Below are 24,063 nucleotides of genomic sequence, written 5' to 3' on the forward strand. Positions count from 1 at the left end.
GGTCTTTGACCTTGAAAACTGTGACTTAGGTCAAGTTCTTTACACACAGTCATTAATTACTCAGTCATTTCCCCTTTTGTCCACCAACTGCTGATAGCCAGAATTCTTCTCAAGAAATTGGCCAAGCCTGAGAGTGGTAGTCAGCTAGTGAAATATCAAGGTCTCTACCGAGTTATTCTACCGTAAAGGTCACTATGAGAAAGTAAGAGCTATCAATGACATTTTAGTGCGTCACTCTCAAAACGGAATGGATAGTCCCAGAAAGACCAAATAGTTGGCATAGGTTTTAACATGATGTATAGACCAAAGCAAACAAAAAAGAGATAAAAAAGGAACTCAGAGGAAAGGGGAAAATATCCTTAAAGGAACATGTCTCTGCTATTTCTTCCTTTGTCTTCTAAAGTTGGATACCTACTCCATTCATTTTGAGCCTTTCATCTTTACAAACAAATACGAATATCAAATGTTATGATACAAAACAGTAAACAATGAAATGTTTATGGACAAAGGTGAGGAATAGCTACTAAAAAAAAATCAGCATGAAGATAAGACATATTAGACTAAGAAATGAGCCTCTCTCTGAAATCTCGCCCAGTATCAAACTTTACTCATAATTCCACACAGGCAAAGCAAAGTCAGAGACCAACTATGTTCCTCCTCGAATCCTTTCTTGTTTCAGTAGGATATTTTGTGAGTTTAAATTATGAGGTCTCTAAGTGATGCTTGTGGGAGCTTCCTTCATGCAGAAAGGGGCTACTTCTCTCATGGGACCTTTCCTTTTAGACCCAGATAGATGCATATCTTATGTAATATTTTTCAGGGATCCATGTCTCTATAAGAAATGCCAACCAGGTCAGTTACAATGCTAAAACTGGATCATAAATACAGATTCTCTCACTAGGAGATACCATTAAAGTGTTTGCCAGGCGGTCTGACATTTGCACGCTTACGGGTGAATTGTCCACGTCACCTTTCTTTTCCTGAACTGCTGCTCACCCTTTGTTTTCTAAGGGTGTTAAAATTTTGGCATTAAAGTTTTTTCTAAACTCCTTTTGTTTTTTTAAAAAATTCAAACGTCAAAAAATACAAAGTATGAGCAGAGATTTTGAATGTTTACATAAGCTTAGGAAGTTAGATGAGCTCATGTCAAGATTTTAAGACAAGCACACATACAGAAAAGCAATAATAGAGGTTTTCTGTGGATTGCTTAGCAAGAAACAGGCACCTAATACAGAAATGATTTCAAAAAATGATAGGCAGTTCTGGACACATCGTATTGTTTTGTTTATCATTACTGTTGAATGTCTGGAAGTATGATTCCTATTGTCTCTCAAATTTCTTCATCTACACATAGATAGTAGGATAATTTCTGACCCTGGGTAAGCTTTTTCACTTTAATGGCTGTGGTAATTTTTTTTTTCAGCTATAACCCTATACTTAGCAAACATATTCCCCAAACGGCCCACACATGATTTCAGGTTGTTATACCTACAGAGAGTCCTTATTTGGCTAAACCAGATGAAACCCACTGTAACAGCTGCATGTGCTGGAAAATACTATTCTCGACAAACAGTAACTCTTCCTGCAGTCAGACTGAGTATGGGGCCAATGAATCACAAGACTTCTGACCCAGGAAAAGTTGTATAAATCAATGGTGCTCTCTAAATAATATATGAGGCTGGGTACTCAATCTGTTTCACATTGAGTTTGGGAGGGAGTGGGTTTGGGTTAGGCAGAGAAGAGATTAATGAGACTGTGTATATTTCCTGCTCTGTGGGTAAATAGCTCAATATTTACTGGGGAGGTCATTGATGGAAAGCAGTGGACCCTGCCTTTAACTGTTAGATATTTTGAGACCATGCTCAATAGAAATTAATTAAGTGCTCCAATGTCTATGATTAAATAAGTCTTTGGGAGAAACTAGAAAAGTCACTGAAAAGGAAATGGAAGAAAAAAGAAGTGAATTCTAAGCCAGGAGAGGCAGAAACAAAGATAGGCTCTGTTGCAACCAAGGTTTGTGCTTGGTGTGGCAAAAACACCTCTGCGTCCTTTAGATGGTCCTCACTTTCTTGGATCCTTCAGTCAGTGTTTTTCAGGGCTTGTTCTGGTAGAGAATGATACCTGAGTCCTTAAATAGGAGAGTGGTTAGTCAAGGGACAGTCCAGTGAGCTGGTGAGACGAGGGTCTTGGAATGGGAAGAGGGAGAAGAACTGACTGGAGCGAATGATGGGATTGTGGGAAAATGACGGTGAGCAACGGCAAAGCCAGCCCTGTCTGCACTGGGATACCAGGCGTGTGGGAGAATCAGAGACATTTTCAAAAGCTATCACCCCATAACATGATGACTGTCTAGAGATTTCAGCACATGTGAATTCACCTAGAAGGCCCCTGAATCAGTTACAGGTGCAAGTCAAACTTCATGAAGAAAGTGGCATCTATCAGGGACCAGAAATTTGGAAAGGAGACGAGTTGTGGAAGAAAAAAAAAAAAGAGTTTCCATCTTGGGGAAGATGACATTTCGTTGAGGTTTGAAATAGGAATTGGCATTACACACATGATAATTCAGAGAGGAGAATAGGGAGGAAGGGGATGAAGATTGGATAGGAGATGTCCAGACAAAGGGAAGAACATGTTCAAAGGTCTTTGGATAAAGACCAGCTTTAACTGAATATGACACTTGGGATCTACATGACCTAGACCCCTCCAGAGTCTCGGCATCATTTCACATCTCCCACTGCAACAGACTGAATGTGTGTGTCTCCCCAAAATTCCTATGTTGCAATCCTAACCCCCCCCAAATTCCTATGTTGCAAGGGATGATACTGGGACATAGGGACTTTGGGAGGTGATTAGGTCATGAGGTTGGAGCCTTCATGTAATGGGATTAGTGTCCTCATAAAAGGGACTTCAGAGATCTCCCTTGACCCTTCTGCCTTGTGGGGACACAGCAAGAAGGCACCATCTGTGATCCATGAAGTGGGCCCTCACCATACATCAAATATGTCAGCACCTTGATCTTGGACTTCCAGCCTCCAGACTGTGAGCAATGAATGTCTGTTGCTTAGAAGTCACACAGTCTGTGGTGGTTTGTTATAGCAGCCTGAACTTACCCAGTACCTTCCCACGTGGGCATTCTATAGCCACTCTTGACTTTGATACAGATCAAATAGTAAAAGCTTAACAGCTGGTTGGATATGGGTGATGGGGTAGAGAATTCAGCGGAATTCTCAAATGGTAATGGAAGGTTGTAAATCGCTCCAACCATTTTGAAGGGCAATTTACCTTATGCTCTGCTAAGTGCTTCACAAGTAGTTTTTGAAGGTATCATCATCTCTATCTTACAGAAGATAGAATGGCAGCTCAGAGAGGTAAGGTGATCAACTTAAAGTCACATATCAGAGTTTGCTTTTGAATTCATGTTTTCCCTGTTTCAAAGCCTTTGTTCTATCTGTTGCACCTCACTCCCACCAAAGCCAAGACACAAACATAAATTATACGATGTTATGGTGCTCAGGCTTTGCTTATATAAAAATGGGACCTTTTTGTCATGCAAGGACTAGACACAGAATTCATTCTTGTGATAGAAATGGCTATTTTTTATTAACATTTTTGAATATATCTCAGAAATGATATAGTTATGGAAAAATGAATCTGGCTATGGTATTTTGATTCCTTAAAAATAATGGTTTATGTTATTAAAATGTGTTTGTGCTTTTGCTGGGTCAGTACACTAGCAATCTGTGGGGAAGTTTAGACCAACACTGGGCTTAGTATATGTTCCAAGTGGTTTTATTTTCTACCCACTTTTAAATCCATATTGGAGAAGAAAACCATAAATTCCAGAAAATGAATCTAAATTGTTTAGTCCCCCCAGTATGAAGCCCATCCTAAATGTAGTCTTACTTTTGTATGATTTATGCCCTCATCTATATAAATTAGTGAGACCAAATTGAAATATACACAAGAAATGATAGAAAGGAAGCACCTGATGACAAAACATTTGGAAAACACAGGAAGAGAATGAATTTAGCAAAAGGTTGGCAGTTTATGTAATTAGAATCTGTTTAGATAGTGAAAGCGAAATGCCAAATTAAAAATAATTAGCACAATTTATGTGAACCGGAGCAACAAAGTAACCACACCACACATCACATACTGCTCAGATTAAATATGTTGTGCTGGTAGATTGGGAAGAGGCCTGAAAAATACAACAAAGTACGAAGTTGACAGTAATGCTAGCTGCAAACCAGAGAGCATCAACTATAAAGATTTTTATTTTGATAGAGGAAAGTCCAGTAGAAAAGCATTATTAGAGTCAATTTTTATACCACAATATTTGAAATTCTGCTTTAAAACTAAGGACATTATTATTCAAAATTGTTTTCAAAATATTCATTTATTTTATTGAACAAATATATTTGTCTACTTCAAGAAACTGGAAAATAATTTATTTACCTAGGGAATCAATAGTAAGGCAAAACAAAGACAGTATTGAATTCACACACAATAAAAAAACCAATGAAGCAATTATAAAACATCATCTTCATATTAGTTATCTTTATACTTTATAGATGGTACAATCAATATCAGTATTATAGCAGTATCATAACTACATTTGATAAACTAAAAGTAGAACTGTATATTAGCTATCATTTTAACATCCAGACTTACTGGAAAATCTACCTGAGAGATGTTCACCCTCAGCCTAATGATATATTTATGTGGATTCAAAATTCTTATGAGCATTAATAGAAACTTTGATCCTTTAATAAATGCAAAAGTAGGATGTTAGGATGAGCTATTGGATGATATATTCAATTCATTCTTAAAATATATAATACTGCTTGCTGTGACTCTTCCAACTGGAGAAATTGGTTGCAATTAATATAATGAAATATTCCAAACAGTGATACATGCATTACAAATGGGAAGTGATATGTAATTTGTAATTCCTATATCATTTTTATGCTGATACATTTCTTTCCAATTATAATAAACTTTTGAGCTAATAGGAGTATGTTTTGTCATATGGACTATATTCTGGGAGAATTATTTTTTTATGACAGCTAATTTGAAAACAGTTTGACTGGACTTAAAAAATAGTATTAGTATGTATTTTGGAAAAAGAACTTTGGAAACCTGCTTGGTAATGTTTATAAGCTGAATATAGGCATGCATGCTCGCTGACCCAGCATGTTCATTCCAGGGTAAATATGCAACATAAATGTGTACATGTGTTCACTGAAGACATGTACATGAATGGTTACAGTGCCGTTGTGGAGTATTTTAAAACTACGAACTTTTGAAATTGCAATTAAGGCTTTGGCTGTCTGACCTGCTTCAGTATGAAGGAAGATGATCTGAAAATTGATACAGGCAATTCATGGCATAATTATTACTTAATTATTACTTGTGATTTAAAACAAGTTAGTTCATATCCTGAATAATATGATAGTTAATACCAGCCAGCTAGAATTTACTGACTGCTGTGTGCAAAAGCAAATTGATTGCTTCTGTAAATATTGCTCTCAGCACTTGTGTATTAACTCCTCTAATCCTGAAAACAACTTTATGAAATATTATTATGCTCTTTTTAAAGACCGGCAACATGAAGTGTAAAAAGATGAGTTATTCAAAGTCAAATAAATAGTAAGTGATACGTGCTATGAAGAGAATACACAAGGGAAATGTTACGAAGACCAACGGGTGGCTGGCTTCATTTTGTAGGGTCAGGGCTGGCTTTTTTGGAGTGGATATGCAAACTGACATCTAGAAGATGAGAAGGACTCAGGCATGTGAAGATACTAGCAAAGCTTATTCCAGGCAACAGCTCCTGAAGAAAGCTGTAGGCAGGGATTATTAATAGCTTAGAGTGTTTGAGAAACTAAAAAATCAGCCCGTGTGGCTGAAACACTGTGACTGAGGGGTGACAGAGAGGACATGAGCTTGGAGAAGAACTTGACCCCTGGTCACGTAAGGCCTCCTGGGCTGGGGTCAGAGTTTCACTGCCATCTTACAGTGCATTTGGAAGCACTGGAGGGGTTTGATCAAAGGAGTGGTATTTTATAACTGAAAGTGGTAGCTGGAGAGCACTTGAGAAGCTCTCCTGCAGGAACAGAGACGAAAAATGACGGCCGCGTGGAATGAGATGTCACTCGTGGAAATGAAGAAAATCAGACAGATGCAGAATATAATTCAAAAGCGGAGCTGACAAGTTATTAATACAGTCTATGAGTGGATGTGGGAAGAGAGAAAGACGGGAATCAAATGTGTACACATGGACTCACTCGCTGTTCACAGAGATGGAGGAAAGGAAGAAGACAGTTGGAATTTGTCTGGGATGTAGAAACAATAGCTTCGTTTCGGATTTGTTAATTTTGAGTGGTGTTGTAGGCATTCAAGTGTAGATCTCAATTAGGCAGTTGGCTTTAGGATTTAGGATTTTAGGGGAGAGGTCAGAGCTGGAGATGGGAATTTGAAGGTCATCATGATATGAATGGCATACTAGACCACAGGTGTAGGTAACATCATCTGCAGAGATGAAGAGCAGGAGGAACAATGAGGATCAGAAATGAGCCCTGGGAGAGCCCAACATTTGGAAGTTGAACAGAGGAGGAGATGGCCAAGAAGATGGTAAACATTGATTAATTATGTGCTGTCATTGCAGATGAGAAAATGTTCGCAACAGAAATAATTTAATAAAGCAGTATTAAAACGTAACAATAACAGCCAAAGAATTTAAAATCCTTTTTAAAAAATTCCCAAGGTTTAACATAATAGCAATCAAAATTATAAAATTAAAATCTACACAAGTCTATATTTTGTATCCTTGTTTATGTGTGTGTTTGTGTATGAGTGCATGTCAAAGAATCTCAGCTATGTGAAATACGTGTGGCAAAAAACAAAAACAAAAAACTTTGTCCTGCTTCGTGAGCAGTTTAATTATCCTCCTGACAGTTGGTCCAAAGAGAGATCTAAGTTAAGAAATGTGTTTCTTCATTTTCTTGAGCCAAGAACATGAGATCAAGTTCAAGGTCTTTTTCAAGTATCCCTATGACAGTCTCTACACCTCTCAAGCTCATCTTTCTTTGGTTGAAACCCAAGGTGGATGCCTGATAAATGATGGCACCTGATTACCTGACTCGTGATGCTATGTTAATTTAGGTTTCCCAGGTGACCATCTCAAATGAATGCCAGATGGCAGCTCAACCAGCTGTCAGACAACACAGAGAGGTCACAGCAGCATCTGCCTGGCACGTATGCAAGTGCTGAAGCACAATCAAGATCATCTAAGTTTCCCACTAAAACACCACCTTGGAATAAGAACATTCTTTGTTTCCAAAAGCTGTATTTATGAGTGTCAGTTCATTTGTGTACAAGCAGAGTTCTTTGGGTGGGCACTTAAGCTACAGATTTACCAGTTCATATATTTTCTTCATATGTATTCAAAATGAATATGTCTATTCTCCCCGGCCAATAAATAGGACCAAAGTAATTTCTGGGGAAAAGGTAGGAGAACACCATGTCTTCTGTCTACAGGGCAATCTCCTGCTCGCTGGCTCTGAGTGCACCCACCTGCCTGGCCTACCTGTAGTCAGGATGGTATTTCACCATGGCTAACTGTCGCACTGATACTTCTGTTCCTCTGGACTCCAGAAAGGGAACTTGCTGGAGACACAGTGGCTATACTGGGCCCAGGACTTACCCAATAGGAGGCCTCTTTATCCTTAATCTTGATACTTAGATGCTCGCACTATCTTGCTTCTATACTGAAAGCAAGGGCAGAGCCCCAATTCTGATCCCAAAATCTCCAGGGTTGCATCGATCAGAAAACAACCCACCCTACCACTGTGTAGTGCTTAGGGCATTGTCCCTAAGTCTCTTTTCCTAATAGCAGGTTTTGTCACCCATGCATCATCCCTTTCAAAAAATCTAGAGTTTGAACATTGCCCTATACTTTTAATTTTGTAAAGTAACAAGTTGGGATAATAGTTGATATTTCAAAAATCCTGAAAATCAAAAAGGAAACTAAAAGTTACCTACAATGGCATGACTAGAGATAGTTATTTGTTAACGTCTCTTAAGTTTGTGAGTATTTCTCCTTCTCCTTGTCCTCTTCTCTTCCTTCTACTTCTTCTCTCCCTCCTCCTTCTTCTCTTTCTCCTCCTCCTTCCTTGTCTCCTTCCCTCCTTCCTTTCTTCCTCCTTTCCTCCCTCCTTTATTCTTTCCTTCCTTCCCTCCCTCTTTCCCTCCTTCCTTTCTTTCCTTCTTTCCTTCCTTCCTTCCCTCCTTCCCTTTTTCTTTCCTTCTTTCCATCTTTCCCTTCTTCCTTTATTCCTTCCTTCCCTCCTTCCTTTCTTTCCTTTTTCTCCTCCTCCTCTTACCATACCTTCTTCTCCTGCTTCTCTCTCTGTCTCTCTCTCCATATGTGCTGGTGGGTACACATAAGGAGGTATAAAGAGGGGTATACATAGGTCTTCTTTATATGTATATATATTTGCATATATGCCTATCTTTCATATTTTAATTAATATTATATAGATAGTGTTATAGACTGTATTTGTCAATATTATATTTTTGAGCCTTTACCCATGAACTCAAATGGGCTGAAAACATGATTTTTAACAGCTGCATCATACTTCATTTTCTGCAGGGTCCATGATTTACTTACCTCTTCGTCTACATGGGGTACTTTGATCCTTTTCATTTTCCAAAATTACAACAATATTGTGTTGACGATGCATCTATGGCATGATGAAGACCTTGCCTGCCGGTTAGCCAGAGCCCCTGATGTGTGAAAAAAAATAACTCTTAGTTCCACATGGCAAGAACAATAGTTGGATTTAATATCAGCTACTAAGAAAAATAAATAATCTAATAACCACTTGTCTACATGAATAAAGATATTTATAAAAGAAACCCATAAAATATTAATATTGTCATTGTCATCATGATGAAGATTGAATTAAGACTGACTTGCCCTCAAATCAGATAGGTTATGTAGTCTAACTTCCGTCCAGGTATGTGTTTTCAACAGGTCTGCATGACCAGTTTTACATCAGCGCTCACCTGAAAAATGTTTGAGGAGTTCTCATCCTTTCATCCCACTCTATATGGTGATAATTAGAAGACTTGTCTGCGGTCGAGAGAAAGATTTGGTGGGTGGAAAACTTGTGAGGATGTTCAGAAGTTGGAGAGATGAGAAATTCAGATTCCGTGACCTGTTAGGTCTGTTGTTTCGAATTTTTGTTGTTTCAATATTTCTGAGTCACTCGCAATTTGAATGATCCTTTTGGATGTTCCCCCAAATTTGTTAAGTGAGCTCACTCTTTATTTATCATTATCTACCAACCCAAATGGTTTGGAATATACTGTTTGCATTTATTTATGTTTTCACTTTTGTGTCCTTTTTCTTTATAGATACAAAATGTCATTAATCCATATGATAGCTCCTTTTTTTCCTGTATCATCTAGAAAAGAAATACAGTCCATTGCAGGATGTCCAAAGATGCGTTTGGCAGTTAAACCGCCTTATGTCCCAGAATGGTGTCCTCAGCATAACTGGGAAAAGGACTTCCAGGCACCTCAAGAAACTTGAGACTCTCAGAGCAAGGTGGTATAAACAGCCCCAATAAAAGACAATTCTGCTCATTCCTTTGATGGCTGTCTCAGCTGACAACCAAAAGGTTACGTGGCAATTCTCGAATGACGACAAAGCACAACATAAAAACATAAAGAATAAATCGAGGCAGATCCCATCAGAAAACCCTGAGGACTTTGGTGCTCGTGAGTGCGCCTATTGAGTAGTTTGGGCTGTTAATTTAGGTCGACATGTGTTGATAGCTAAGCCAAAGGAAGATTCATGGGTCCCATATTTTCTTTTGCTGATAAGAGAAAGCATACAGATTTAATCATAGGGATGAAGCTCTTCCTTCCCCCGAACTCCTGCTGCTCCTGGAACTAAAATTCAAGGAATGTTCTATTGCGTGGGCTTTTGTGAGTGACAGTACATGCTATATACAATCATTCATTTGCAAAATTACAAAACCACTACCCAATCAGACATCTGTCTAATATATTCTCTAGAGGAGACAAGGATATAACATCAAATCGCCTCTCAATTAACGCATTCTTGAAGGTCGCTCTGATAAACTCTGCAGACTCCACAAGGACTGCATACAGCTTTTTCTTAACCATCAACAATCAGAAGTAAAGCACTTTGCCTTTTTCAGAATCTCCAGATATTTCTCACATTTCCTTTGCAAAAGCAGACCTTGATCTTGTTGCTGTTTTCAGAGCTGTCTGCATCTGCTATTTGGGGAAGCAGTTTGCCAGGGAGGAAGGAGAATGACAGAGTAGATTTTGAGGGCCTCTTTCTGTGTTTCTATCCCCTGCTGCGAGACTCCATGCAAAGAGTTAGATGGGTGACTCATTCCTGACAGGTGCGTATGATTGCAGAAGGGTTCCTTGCCTTCCTCGGAGGCCTTCCTTATGCAACTTGATATTCTCTGTCAGTGCCAGAGGATTAATGACATTCACCCAAAAGCTTCCCCTGTCTCTGAACGCAGAACATAATTAGGACGTTCTCATTATCATCATCATCACCAGATGAAAGAGTTTCTGGTACCATCAGCAGCACGGCAATACATTCTTGCCCTTTTCTGAAAATCAGAATGGAAAAGATTCATACCTTACACTCCATTTCGGCATGGCCACCGGAGCCCACCTGGCATTAACCTCAAGAGCAATGGTAGAAATGTCCTTATGTAAAGCATATCTTTCTTGCCCTAATAGACCAGGCTCTGTAAACATCAGCAAACTGCCTTGTGGGAAGAAGTGATTTAAAGACAGGCTAAATTGCTACAAATCAACACCCCTAAATGTGGCAATAGGAAATCATTTTACAACAGCCGAAAGCACAAAATAGAATATATAAAATGTGGAGCTGGGCATCACCAATTGGAAATAAAAATTGGGACCTGCGCCCCTCCAGAAAGTGAGACAATAAACTACTATATAACGACTCGGAGAAAAAGAGGGGGAAGCTACAATTTACAATTTACAACAATAATGAGCCTTTCTTCTGAACTGGAGCAGGAAAAATAATCTTTGCAATGTGGGAAGAAAGAACAGAGACAAGCCAGTATTACAAAACGGTCTGTTCTTACCTGGCAAGGCAAACTGATGGCGTTCCGATTCTGGTAAACTGATTGCATTCAGCATACACTGTGTTTTGCCATGTTAGTAGAATTATTGCATGTGAATTTTCCATTTCATTCATTCTTTAAAAAAATGTGATCTTAAATTTTAAACAAAGAGGCGAGTTTAGCCAAGCGGGATGTGCAGCCTGTCCAGGATAAGTTCTCCCTTCGAGTAGGACTCCTCTATGCTGCTCGACAGGGATGTTTCAGACTCAGGGCCTTTCGTGAGTGACTCTCCGTGGGGGATGTGGCCAGTGCATGCTGCACCTCCAAGTTGGAACTGTCAGCTCTGGCCCTGCCGACAATCTAGAGCTGGGTTTTATAAAGTGTTCAGTCATTTGCATTTTATTTTACATTTCTTTTGGAAGAGCGTTTTCCTCAATAATCCACTCTCATCCACATCTGGCCAGCAGTTTTCATCCATGTGGCACAAATGCATTATGAATCTGATGGCTGCCGGCCATGTGCACTTGCAGCATGCTTGTCTAGGTGGCCACAGCCAGTCCCTACGTCTCTCTGCTTTTCTCACAGTGCCCCCTTCACACCCACTCCCCCCCCCACTGTCCACGCAGCAACCAGAATGGTCCTGCAGAATTGCAAGTCGGGCTGTCGGACTGAACTGCCACCAGCCGGCGCTCAGAGCTCCACCCCAATGTAGTAAAACCCATCCTCTCTCCATGACACGTCCCTGCATGAAGCGGCCCACTCTACCTCCCTGAGTGTCTCTCCTACAACTCTCCTCCTGTCCACTGTGCTCTGAACACACTGGACCTTTCTGGAACCGCACAAGCCCTTTATCTTAAAGGCACCTTGCCAGTTCCTGGTCATCCTGCCGAAAATATATACTCCCCGCATTTCTCTTTCATCACAGATTTCTTCCCACCATTCGGTCCTCAGCTCAACTGTCACAGCCATCAGCTAAAGTGGCCACACCTGCCCCCGGTTACCCTCTAGCCGGTTAGTCTCTCATTCTCTTCACAGCAGCTGATCTTACCCAATGGTACCCTCTATCCCATCACCCACATTCACTTTCTCATCCTTCCTTGTCTCAACCAGTATCATTTCTTCTTGCGTTTTATGTATTGCCTGTCCCACACCTATCTAAATATCAGCTCCAGCAGATAAAACACCCTGTGGCTTTTGTTCATCATTCTTTCTCCAGCACCTAACACCGCCTAGCAACCCGCAGGCAATCTTGAAGCGTTCACTGCATTGACGTACCCGTCCGTTCCTTGGTGGCTTCATGAAGCAGGGCAGTGGGAAGGCAGCAAGGCCACGCTGTCCTCAGGCTGCTCCGGTGTCACCTGCCCCTTCCTGACGCTGCCTCCTTGGTGATGTCAGAGCTACCCCAGAGCTGCCCCTGTGGCCGGCAGCCCACTTTCCAGACCCTTCCTGCTGGCCCAGCTGATCTGCCTGCAGTTCCCGTTGGCCATCCTCAGCTGAAACCAACATTTCCTCACTCGGCGACCCAGAACCTGTGAGTGGTGGTTTATTTGCGTGTTCTTTCCCCGTTCTCTGTGAAGCAGTTATTAATACTACGACCACCTCAGTGAGGTAGCGACAGGAAAACAGGTACCCTCCGCGTGGACATGTCAAATACAGCACTGCCCAAGTGTGGCTCTGAGGAAGTAGTTCGAGCACAGCTGGGAGGACGTCTCCGCTTGCTTTTCGGCGTTGCCAGGAGGACGCTGTCCTGGGTGGTGGTAGGTACACGGCGGTGGATACGTGTGAGTGAGTGTGTGTATGCGAGCCTGTGAGCATGTGTGTGACTCTGTGTGCATGAGTGTGTGAATGAACGTGTGTCTGACTGTGTGTGTGAATGAACGTGTATGTGAGTGTGTGTACCACTGTGTGGCGGGCTGTTCACTGTTGATGGGGAAGAGGCTGAGGCCACATGGAACAAGCCAGGTTAACTTAACATTTATCCTTTCTCACCATGCAAATCTTTCCCTGCTTCATGTGGAAGCCAGAAGAACACTTTATGACTGATTGGAGATGCCTCCCACGTGAACAATTCTTCCCCCAAGAAAACGGGTACAGTCCTGCGTTGCTTAACCATGAGCACGTGTTCTGAGAAATACGTCAGTAGGCGATCTCGTCTTTGTGTACACGTGTGAGCACACTCTAGGATGTTTGCGCAGAGACGTTGCCTGCTGTGTTTAGTGCAGTTAGCACACTGAACAGCTGTGCAGGCCTGGCGCGGCCAGATATGTGTATGTGCACATATCTGAACATAGGAAAGGTAATGTGTGGCGCTGGGACATCACCAGGCGATGGGAATTTTCCAGCTCCATTATGATCTTACGGGACCACCATGTCATATGCAGTCCATCATTGGCTGAAATGGCGTTGTGTGGCTCATGACTGTAATCTTGATTCTCAGTCACAGCAATACATCAACAACAATGATAACGGTGCATATAGCGCTTGCTTTTGCTAAGAGCTCTTCTAGGAAGGTGACTTGTGTTAATTTACTTAATTCTCATAGCACCCTATGGCTTAAGTGTTTTTCTGATCATTAGTGTATTAGATGGGACAATTGAAGAGCTGAAAAGTAAATTCCCGGCGTTGTTCGTTGACTTCTCAGAGGTGCATGGAAACGTGCCTTGCACGACTGATTTCACAGTAGGCACTGTGGGAGGAGCCTTTGTCTTCTCGCAGTTAGAGAAAACGAGCCAGGGCACTCGACGTGCGGTTCATAGGCACAAATGGCCCTTGACCTGGCTGACAGAAGGACAACTTTGCCCTTCATTAGGATACATCTCTCAGCCTCTGTGATACTCAATTTTCTGCTATAAAATGACATTAGCCCATTTAATATTGGGGAAATTAATTGAGTAAATATAATATGTGAACAGATATTTCCAACTGTAGGCACTATGAGACATTTACATGAGATATTTAAAGCCTGTCATCAGTGGACAATTGTCTGGGCTCTTTAGGGCATTTGGATACAAGCTACCATTGTATTCATTTGGACATACTTCCGTGAGAGGAAAATGACAATGGACAACTTCGGGCCATTGTGACGACTTCGGTGGAGAAGCTACCTGACGTGTTATTTTAGATTATACAAATTACTCCACATTTTATCACAGGTTGTTCCAGAATCCTCTGAGCAGCATCTCTAAAGATACAGTCACACCACAACACATGATGGAAACGTACATCTTCAGTCTAGTCCTTTAGACCATGATGCTATCTGTGTAAACTTCCTGGGCATACACTGTCCAACACAGTGTCTGCGTAGACAATACCCATTTTAGCCACTTCAGGAAAACTCCTCTTAGAATCCTTTCAGGCCCCACCCCCTGCTCCATCCTGAGCCTCCTCCCCCACTTGGCTCGTTCCTGTTCCTGGGACCCATCCCTCCTCCTTTATGGCTCTTAATTTTCTTTGCCTAGACAAGTCCTTCACAGAACCATCTTTGATCTTTCTAAATACCCCTTTGGTTCCACTTGACAGGTCTTCTATCCCTCACCTCTGTAACAGGGATCTCCTTGAAGGTTTTGGCCTGGGGAGCCCACTTAGCCACTCACGCATGAGCCTCTCTTCAAAGATTCAACTAATTTTTATGATGCGCCACCATTGTGGATGGTCTTAGGTAAATTACACAGGAGAGATTTTACAGCACTTCGGAGCCCCCTGGTGCTACCCAATAGCCCGCTTCTCAGAGGCTCCTACAAAGGTCCAAGTGTCTCAGGGCCCCCTCGTGTGCAACGTTCAGGACTTTCTGCTGATTTTTGGCCAAATTCCATCATCAAACCTCAGCAGTCCTGAGCTGACTGCACTGTCAGGGAAGAAAAACAAAATTAATTTAAATCAAGTTTTCATAATACTTCATTTTAATAAAGCCCATTCTTGTCTATGTTTAAAGAAGTGGATACATTTCTTTAAACATAGATACATTTCTTTAAACAAGAGAGGATGTTGGACATCCTCTCTTGTCCAACAGAGGATCCAAAAGTCCATGGGGCATAAGACCTATTACCGGAGGTTTTGTCCAATCCAGTCTGTCTTTGAAAGGATTACCCCATTTTATTTGAAATTTTAAGAACTTCAAAATAATGTAATTAATTTTCTCATTTTGCACACCAGAAGCCATCGATTCATCCACTCATGCATCCATCCCACCATTCAATATATTCACTCATCCTGGTTTGTTTCTTCAACACCCATTAACCCAGTACTTTTTCAGTTCCAGACCCCATGTTGCCCAAGCAGAGCCAGTACTTGCTTACTGCAGGAGAGAAAGGCATTAAATTTGGAGGTAATGATAAAGCTAGAGGAATTCACAAAGAACCTGAATAATACTTTATAACCTCTACTCCCCGATTCACTTCCCTCGCACACACAACACATACAGTTTTCAGTAAGACTCCGTTGCCTTTTCATCCAGCATTGCTCTCTCTCTCACTGAGAAATATCCCAGGCAAAGCAAAGGCTTGGGGTCAGGAAAGGAAATTCAAATAAATCACATATTGTCAGTCACGAGCAGAGCCTGTCAAAGTGGCATCCTCCCTGAAGACACTTCACAGACAGCAGGGATCCCTGTGTTCCCCTAAAACCATGTGGCAAGCTGCAGTCCTCCCCCGACCCCTGACCCAGCTCTGGCAGGGTCTGGACTAATATTCCAAAGTCTTGAACCCCTTGCAGGGCTCAAGGCTCACGTCCGTAGCAGCCTTGAATCTGTGACTCTGCATTTAGCAGTTTACTTGGTTTTCCTACTGTCATCATGACATTTGCACCAGAAACATGAAGTGGGAGGTGGTTACGCTTTAAGTGCAAACCTCCCCAGGTTCCTTCAGCCGAGGAACCCCACCCTCAGCCCTGCCTTCACCTATTCCTTCTATACGACCCAGCATTTGGATTCTTAGTCTGCTCTCCATGTAAATTCTTCAACACCCAAGGTTGCTTCTTCATTTTAAATGCAATGAATCAGTAATAAAAGCCAACTTCATTAATTCGCTTGCTGTATTCCTCCGGAGGGAAACACAAGTAATAAAAATCATGTTAGGACCGGTAGGTTATTTGTCCTTCCCTGCTCGGAGGTATTATGATTTTATTTGATTTATGATGAGACACAGACTGTACAAATAGATAGTTAGGAATTAATTCTCTTGTTGGTAAAATATTATTTTATTAAGTTTTATTGGATTTTAAACATTGTGCACTTAACCAAAGGAGTATTAGACTTTCCCCAGTGGATGTTTGCTGTGTAATAAGTGAATTAAAGTTTAAAGTATTGGAAAACTTTTACATTTTTTGACTGCAATGTGCTGACCGTTTATTGATTTAAATGGCAAGTTTTTAAATGAATTATTATGTAGAAGGTCTTGCTCATTGAAACACCAGAATCTGGCTACAAAATGCTAGTTTTAAATGTTAAAAGCAAAGATTGGCTCTAGTATAAATTAATTGGATCCTTTACATTGTGTGCAAATATTGGCTATAGCTCCCTGGTGAAGCATAACTTTAAAAAATTATATATATATGTGTATACATATTTGTACTAGATATGATTTTATGTACTCTCTATATGTACCACATATAGTTATGTGTGCATATATATAATTTTTTTAATTCTCTCTATATTTGTACTATAGATATGTTTTTTAAATTATATACACACATATCTATGTATGAGTACATATATACGTATGCATATATGTATGTACATTCACAGGTACACACACCTACACATGGAATTATTTGAAGCATTGAACCCATGCACTATATTCAGAATGCTATGTTATTATGCATATATTTAAATAAGAATTTATTACAAATTGGCAAATATTCAAACTTATATTGACCATGTTGATCCTCAAAAATGTGTACTACAAATGCATTAATAAAAATATGGCCAAATTCCTTACTCTAAGGCAAAGACAAATGTCTTAATAAGAAAACATGGCATAAGTCAATAGAGGGAGTTACAACAATGATTCGTTATTCACATCAGACAGGATATGATTAAATACCGTGGATTCTCTTTGGCTTGGGATTTTTAGTACAAGTCTTGAGCAGGAAAACCAAGTAGGAAATAGCATGCTGTATTTTCTTTCCTAGATTTCCAAAATGGAACACTTTATTCACATGCACTTTTTTTGCATTGCTTATGTGTCCATGAGTTTAAAAAAAAATGTCTTCATTGAACACTACTTGAAATATGATTAGGCAAACAATTTGTCCAGCAGTTTTTAGATCATCAGTAATAATAAGAAAAAAAAAACAACTCTTGAGCTAAGTAGCTGAATTCTTGTTTATTTTAAGCCTGCTGCCGTGGCTAAACCAGCATATATATAGATCAGGAAATGCACTTTTAGAACTCAGCCATGCTAGCATAATATCAGAACATGTTAGCAAGCAATGTAAGGAAGAGGGGATTGCTTAAGGGGAGCCAAATTAATGTCTTTCTTGGCTGATGCATGCAAGAAACACGTGAAACACTCTTAATTTTAAGAGAAAGACAAGAGCTTGGTGGTCCGGAACAGCCTAGGAAGTTCCTGTGTGAAGTGAAGAATCCAACACTTTCTTGTCACAAAGACAGGCTCCTATTTATTGTACCCAGAATCAAATCCACCCTTTCCTCAACCTTACACCAGCACTTTGAAAGTGGCAACCAGTCAGTGGCACTCAGACTTTAAGGTGCCAGAAAATCACCCCAGGTGCGTGTTAGTAAGATTGCCAGGAAGCAGGGCTCAGGAAGCTGCCCTTTGAGAAGGTCCCCAGGTGGTGCTGATGCATTCGGCTTGCGGGCACCACATTGAAAACCGCCAGGTCAAGTCATTGGCCGTGCTGGACATCTCCTGACACCCAGAGGCACATGGCCTCATGACTGGTGTCCCTCACCACTCGGTTTCAACTAAATCTCCTTTTTCTATTAAACAGAATCTATGTTTGAAAAAAACAGCTCTAGATATTAGTTAAGCAGGAATAATCTATGTCTACGTATTTAGCAGTAGAGATTGTAGAAATATCTAGCACAGAATGATACTTCTATTCATTGTGTTTTTCTACTTATTATTGTAAATACCATTATTTTAGGTTTGCTTCCTTAATCACTTTATATAAAATTTGCCACACTCCCCCTTTACTCTCTTCTGATTGAAAATATGTACCTCTTGATTTTCTTCATAGCTTTTAACCCCATTTAAAGAAATAACCTTGAGAAATATATTTTTACTTATTAATTCTCTCCCCTTCACTCCAACAGTATGTAAATTCTGTGGTTTTCCGGACTTTAGAGAAGTCCTTTAAAAATCAGAAAGTTTCAATGAACATTGGAAAAAACTATGGAAGGATGGACGGCAGGAAGGAAGGAAGGAAGGAATGAAAGAGGGAAGGAGGGAAGGAAGGAAGGAAGGAAGGAAGGAAGGAAGGAAGGAAGGAAGGAAGGAAGGAAGGGTTCAGTTATATGATAACTATGCTTAACATTATGAGAAACCATCAGGACTTTTCCCAAATTCTACTCCCATGAGCAACGGATGTCCAGTCCAATTGCCCACATTTTTGTTAACACTTGGAATTATCAGAATTTTCCATGTAGACCAGAAAAGTGGGTGTAGACTGGAGATGCATTGTGGTGTTAATTGACATGTCCCTCATATAACTAAGTCGAGCAACATCTCATGTCATTATCAACCATTTGTGTATCTTCTTATGTAAAGTGTCTTTTGCTATCTTTAATTGGCTTTTTTGGTTTTTTATAAATATTTGGATTCCATTCCTTTGTTAGATATTTGTATTGCTAATGTTTTCTTCTAGTCTGTGCCTGACATTTGTGTGTGTGTGTGTATTGGTATACTCTAAAGGGAAGTTTTTAACATTGATGAAGTCTAGTTTATCAATTATTTTCTCTTATGGTTCATAGTTTTATGTCTTATCCCCATGGTTGCAAAGATTTTTCTACTAGCATTTCTCCCAGGAGTGTTACTGTGTTAGCTTTTGTGTGTGGGTCTGCGATTCATTTTGAGTTAATGTATTCATATGCAATGAGATGTAGGTAGAATTCTCTATACGTACACATAAAAAAAATATGTCCTTTACAACTACTTAAGAAATAAGTCTAGTTTGCTCATAAATTTTGCAAGCTTTCCATTCCTTTGTCACATGAGTAGAGAATTTTCTCTTAAATATAATACATGTGTGTGTGCCACAGGTAAGTTTCAAGTGAGTTAGTCCATCCCTTCAAGCAGAAGTTCAAACGCTGCCTCCTTTCTATGTCCTCATGAGAGTTCCTTCTTTATTGGCACAGTCCTTTCCCACCTGCACACTGAACATGGAAACCTGGCAGTACCTGTCCATTTCTCGTGCCCAAGAGACAAGAGACATCCAGGTCACTCCCAGTCCTTGTCAGCTGAGCACGCTCACTTCTCACCAGTTGCACAGCCTCTGTCTCCCAGCTGGACTACTACTGGGAAGTGGTGGGTTCTAGTCATTTGCTGTAGCTATTCCCTGGGAAGTTGTCACAAACGCTGAATACTGAACCATTGCTTCTTGGGAAATACATGGTTAGGTTCCTGTAAGCTCCTCGGTTATGCTTTTGTTTACTGATCAGTACATAACCTTGCATTGTATGTGTTTCTGTGCACAGACACCTTATTGAATATATATTAATTCACTGTCGCACCCAACAGCGCTGTCACTCATGCCTAAGTGGAGCGTATCTAACACATGTGTTTTCTCTGAAAGGCACATTGCAACCTCCTTGTGCTGAGGAGCACTAGACAGCACTTAGCACTGCACTTGGAGGCCGTTTTAAACAGCAAAAGCACCAACAAAAAGAGTAAAAAATATGAACAACACAGCACTGGATAGACCGGGAAGAGGACACTTGTGTACAGAGTGAGAGCGGAAGCAAGAAGGCAGAGCAGCTCCCTGTTGAACCTCAGCTGGAAACGTACTAGAAGATTTCACTTTGCACGTCTGTGTGAATGATCGGCAAAGCTCAGCTATTATTGATTTGGGGCTGCAAAGAGATTGTAGCAACTACATGGATTTGCAAATACAGAGTCTGTGAATAATGACAATCAGCTGTAGGTCCTAACTGGGTGTCGCTCTTTCGTTTTTGATCCAGGCATGGCCCAGCAGTCAGAGCAATTTATACTCAATTCATATTAATGATATTAGACTCTTCTGCCTGACGCCTCCTGGTGGCCTCCATTTGCAATCAGAATAATGCCACTCAAGCACCGTTCTGTGGCACACAAGGACCCACTTGTGTCCTTTCCCTAAAAGGTCTTCCTTTCTCTCTCTTGTTGGTATATTCTGAGCTTCTGTTTCTCAAAGCCCCCTCAAACGAATTCCCGTTTGCCATTTCCTCTCTCCCCCCTCGTATGTGGGCATGGCCAGCGAAATTTAACCATAAGGTCTCGGCTTAAATATCTTACTGAAGAAGAATCCTGTGGTATTCTATCATCAGGGAGCAAATTTAGTCTTTCCTCAACCCGCACAAGTTCTGAGTTGGGATGAACTCCTGAAACGAGACAGATGAACAAGAGAAAAACAAATTTATTAATGTGTTCTGTTCATGTCACATGGAAGAAACCCCAGTGGAAGGTACCTCAAAGCTGTGGCTTAGAACTCTGGCTTCTGTAGTATTTTCCACAAAGAACAATAGGTTTGTGCAGAGTGGATAGGACAAAGGAAACCATTTTAGGCTTCCAAGGCTGGGAACCTGTGAGAAGGTAAATCTATGGGTAGAAACTCATGGAGTGAGTTTGGGCGCAGATTTTCTCGAGCCATCTCTGGTGTGACCAGGGTCTAGAGTTGTCTCCAGCAATGGAGACGTCATATCTTGTTTTCAGGCAGAAAAGCTGGAGAATAGGGACAGTGTTTCCTCTGTTTGCTCCTTCTTAATTGCCTTCGGCTCAGAAATAATTTTTATGTCAAAGAGACATCTTGCGGGTGACATATTCTGGTTTCCTTCACTAATGAAGGTCACGATTCCTCTCAGCTCCGCCGCCTTGCTGTGTTCTGCACTTCTCCTGACCTGAAGTGGCCTTGTGTGTTTGCTTGTCTGTTGGTTATCAACACCCGCGGGGACATATGACTCCTGGCCACAGGGCTCCTGTCTATTTTCAGCCCTGCGGCACTGGTAGCATGAAGAGCTGTGCTCCTGGCACACAACAGTGCTCCTAGCCACGTGTTGAATGAATAACCCGCAAAGTACTCCTGTGTGCTATTTTGTGGCACTAATTTATGTATTTGTCCCCATTTTCTCCCATTATCCTGTAAGCTCCCGGACAGCAGAAGTGAGTTAGGTCCTGGTTTCACACTAAGATATTTTTTTTACAAAATCTCTTTCCTTACTGTGTAATGTGGAGCTAGTGGGATATGAGTAGCAACCACGCCACACGTTTGAATAGCTTTGGTACATTACAAGCTAAAAATACATTTATCAGATAAATGGCTTCAGTCTCTGGCACATATGTGCGTCAGTTATGTTGTGCTTCCTAACAAATCATTTCAACACTTAGTGGATGAATTCAACAGTGATCGATTTTTTTTCCCCCACAAATCTGCAATTTGGGCAGGTCTCAATGGGTGCAGCTTGTGTCTGTTCCGGGTGACAGCTGGCACTTGCAGGGAGAGCTGAGGGCTGAATCATCGCAAGTCTGACTCACTCACACGTCTGGGGATTTTGCTGTCTGTCACCTGGGACCTCAGCTGGGGCTGGTGGCTGCGGCACTGACGTGCGACTTCTCCAAGTGGCTGCTTGGCTTTTCCAAAGCATGGTGCCTGCACGCCAAGGTAAGAATGCCACAGCACTAGGAACTAACCCTTTTATCTTTGAACACGTCATCTTGGGGGACATTGAGCATCACTTTCTCCTTGGTCCCATCACAGGTGCCCCCAGAATCCAAGGGAGAGAGTGTTAACCCCACCTGTTCATGGGAGGAGGGCCAAAGACAGTCCACCTCCAGGTGTAGCAATTCATGTTCACGTTCCTCTGTTACATTTGTCTGGATCCTGATCTGGGACAAAATGGTGTTACATTGACACTTTTACTCTTTCATTTGCGTCTCCATAGTGTGTGTGTGTGTGTGTGTGTGTGTGTGTGTGTGTGTGTGTGTGTGTTGCTCAGAGAGGCAGCAGGAAGCAGAGGGGAAAACAAAAAAATCCAACTGAATTTGAACTCCCTTGGACCAGTAGAATTTCTAGAGCAAAGCAGAAGGGTAATATATAATTAATTGCAGAATCAAATCCCAAAATAGGACAGAACCCCAATAAGTACTAAATTGGCCCCAGGTCAGTTTTCTAGAATCGTATAGGAAAACACTGTTGATTGTAAGCAGTTCCCACTGACTGTTTTGATACAGGCAGCTTTTCCCAATCCCAGGGCCTCTCTTGCACTTTTGCTACCGAGTGGAGGAGATGCCAAAAGGGCTGTCGCCTTTTCTCCCATCTCAACGGCAGACATCAGTCTGTTTATCTGTAGTAAGCAATTTTGTGTGTGTGGAGCTCATAATGCTCATCCTTTGATGTTTGTCTCTTTCCCTGTCTGTAATACAAACAGCTTCAGGCAATGAACAGTCATGGAGAGGCTCACGTCAGGCACTAGAGCAGGGTTTGGAGATACTGAGATATTAGCTGAGATTTCTCCCCTCGGCTGGTTCCCAGTGCAGTGGACAAGGGAGACAACTGACTCCAATTCTAATGGTCTGTTTGAAAGGAAGGTAAAATTTTGTAAAATTTACAGGAAATTTAAGTAATTTAATAGTGTGGGTTCCTTCCCGGGGTCTGAGTATGTGCTACGAAACCTCCGAGGCTCACTCAAATTGGAAATAGTCCGGTCAACATGGGGCTTTGCAGACAGATTATTCCCTCTCAGAGTGGAATCATTACAATTCACATGTGGATGTATAAACAGATATTTATAGTCTGTATATAAATGCTAATATGGAATAATCAAAATTTAACAAGTGTATGTTGATACATTTTCATATATATAAAATGAATAATCTGAAAGAATTGGTGAAATTGGTCACTATCGATTTTCATAATATTCTCTTCTTTTTGGGCAAGGATGTGTTATATCTGCAGGCAGGTGTTTTCATGAGAATTCAGGTAGACAGATATTTGGCTAAAGTTTCTCAGCTTTTATGCTGTTATGCTTTGATAAACCATCACCAAACTTCTAAATGAGCAACCACCTTACTCACTAATTGAATATTTTAACTTTTTTTCTCTGTAGAGCTAGTATTTCATTATATTTTCCATTTTATGTCTTGCTTTTCATGCATTTAAAGTGCTGGAGCAGCTGTTTATTTGGAAAGGTTCCATTATGGCCATAATAATCTCCAACTAATTGCACATCAAATATTTATTTCTTGCACATTAAATTAATGAAGCAGTTTCAACAAGAGAAAAATTGGATCAGGATGGCAAACAGAGCCTATAAATTCATGAAAGATTCCCAGTTCTTCTTGGCAGGGTTCCTTTAATACAGATTAACAATTTTTAAATGGAAAATTTTCTCACTGTTTAGTTGTGGCTTTTTAAATATGAAAGCTTTATTTTTAAAAGTATTTTTATCAATTTGCTCCGGATATATCATATTATATGCCATACTGTCAGTTTTTATATAAATTACAAAATTTATCTTCTTTGCCTTGATTTTAACATTATTCTTTTTTCCTAATTCTACTTATGATATTGTAATTTTTTCAATGGGTGGGATTTTATTTGTTTTTTATTTTAGTTTAGTTTTTTTAAAAAGCTTTATTGGGGTATAATTGATATGCTCATAACTGTACATATTCAATCTGTACAATTTGATGAGTTTGGACATATGCAAATACTCATGATATCATCATCACAATCAAAGTAATATGCATATCAAGCACTTCCCAAA

Source organism: Lemur catta, chromosome X (assembly GCF_020740605.2).
Source record: "Lemur catta isolate mLemCat1 chromosome X, mLemCat1.pri, whole genome shotgun sequence".
NCBI classification, from domain to species: domain Eukaryota; kingdom Metazoa; phylum Chordata; class Mammalia; order Primates; family Lemuridae; genus Lemur; species Lemur catta.